Below are 2,249 nucleotides of genomic sequence, written 5' to 3'. Positions count from 1 at the left end.
TGCTGTGACGGTGGTGCTGGCCAGGGGCTACAGTTCTGATTGGACCCCTAGCCTGGTCACCTCCATATGCCGTGGGTACAGCCCTAAAAAGACCAAAAAAAAAAAAAAAGTCACATCTCTGGGAGTTCCTTTGTGGCTTGGGGTTAAGAACCTGACTAGCATCCATGAGGATTAAGGTTCAATCCCTGGCCTTGCTCAGTGGCTTAAGGATCCGATATTGCTGTAAGCTGTGGCATAGGTGACAGATGAGTCTTGGATCCCCCTTTGCTGTGGCTGTGGTGTAGGCCAGCCGCTGCAGCTCTGATTCCACCCCTGGTCTGGGAACTTCCATGTGCGGCAGATGCGGCCCTAAAAAACAAAAAACAAACAAATAAATAAATAAAGTCACCTCTCTGGACTTCTTTCTCCTCATTTGTCAGAGGGGGATGAAAACTCCTCTCCAGCCCTTTTCGTCAAGTCATTGTTGGACCCAGAACGGATTCCTTAGCTGAGCAAATGTGACGCAGGTTTGGCTTGGATACAACACTGATAGTGGCCAGTGGGTGGCAGCAAATTACTATTGTTGAACCATGACAAAGCCTTGGCCATCCAGTGCTTGGAACACCAGAGGTTTAATCTCATAACAGCCAGGCTTGGTTGTTTTGTATTTTTTCACTTTTTGTTTGTCTGTTCTTCACCATCTGGGATACAAGACATTCTTAAACACAGTGTGTATACTCCTGCTGCCCTAAAGGGAAAACACTGAACTGCATTAGAAGTCAAATCCCTGTCTACCACTTACTGGCTAGGCGACTCCAGGGTTAGTTTCCATATGGCGAGAGTATTATAAGCTCACTGTGTTATTATGAGTCTCCAGCACATAAAGGCTGTGGAAGGACATCATGTGGGCTCAGAAAAAAGCTTTGAGGACAGCAGGTAGAGTCTGGACCTCTAGGGACCCCCCCCCTCACCCCGCCACCATCTCATCCTCCAAGCCATTTCCACCTCCCTTGGCTTTCCCATCCCCACTCACCCCCACCTACTCCGCACCTGCACCCACACAGCTAAAGACAATATATCCGATGACAGGCTTCACTCTAAACTGTCCCCCACAAACCTCAAGTGAGCACCCGTGCTGGCAATCCCACCCATTTCACTGATCCATTTACCCTCTTATGCTTGTTGTGACTTTCCCACTTGGCTTCTCTCCTGAAAACACCAGGACCCTCTCCTGCATCCTTGCCACCCACCAGCTTGGTCTTGTTTCTTATTTAACTAAGGAAAAAAATAAAACCTCCAGGAGTTCCCATTGTGGCTCAAGGGTAACAAATCCAGCTAGTATCCATGAGGGTGTGGGTTCAATCCCTGGCCCAGCTCAGTGGGTTAAGGATCTGGTGTTGCCTTGAGCTGCAACATAGGTCACAGACATGGCTTGGATCCCGTGTTGCTGTGGCTGTGATGCAGGCCGGCAGCTATAGCTCAGATTCAATCCATAGCTTGGGAACAATATGCCATGGGATCAGCTCTAAATATGCCATGGGTTCAGCCCTAAAAAGACAAAGAAAGAGAGAGAGAGAGAGAGAAAGAAAGAAGAAGAAAAACCAGTGAGTAGAGGGCTCTGTGTTCTTCCAGTGATCTGGCCTTCTCAGTGTGTCTCCACATAGACACTGCCCCAGCGCTCATCCGGGCACACAGAACCCAACCCTTCACCTTCACCCAAGGGTTTTGCTCTGCCACTCTCACCTCTCTCTTCTGCATCTTTTTTTTTTTTTTAATGGCTGCACCTGCAGCTTATGGAAGTTTCTGAGCTAGAGGTCAAGTCAGAGTTGCAGCTGAGGCCTACACCATAGCCACAGCAATGGTAGGTCCTTAACCCATTGAGCAAGGCCAGGGATTGAACCCACATCCTCACAGTCACTCTTCTGTGTTCTTAACCCACTGAGCCACAGCAGGAACTTCTCTTCTGCACCTTAGTTATCTTCCCCTCTATCAGTCAACACCATGAGCCTATAAACAAGCCATCATGTCTCTCATCTTAAAATAAACCTTCCTTGTAAAAGTCTTAGATGCTGAGAACTATATTAACAATAATAAAGGAAACTGAAGATGATTCAAAGAAATGGAAAGATATCCCATGCTTTTGAGTGGAAGAATTAATACTGTTAAAATGGCCGTCCTGCTCAAAGCTACAGATTCAGTGCTATCCCCATCAAATTATCCATGACATTTTTCACTGAACTAAAACAAATCCTAAAATTCATACAGAACCA

The sequence above is a fragment of the Phacochoerus africanus genome, chromosome 8 (genome assembly GCF_016906955.1).
Source record: "Phacochoerus africanus isolate WHEZ1 chromosome 8, ROS_Pafr_v1, whole genome shotgun sequence".
NCBI lineage: Eukaryota > Metazoa > Chordata > Mammalia > Artiodactyla > Suidae > Phacochoerus > Phacochoerus africanus.
The sequence above is the reverse complement of the archived record's forward strand: the minus strand, read 5'-3'. Positions refer to the sequence as shown.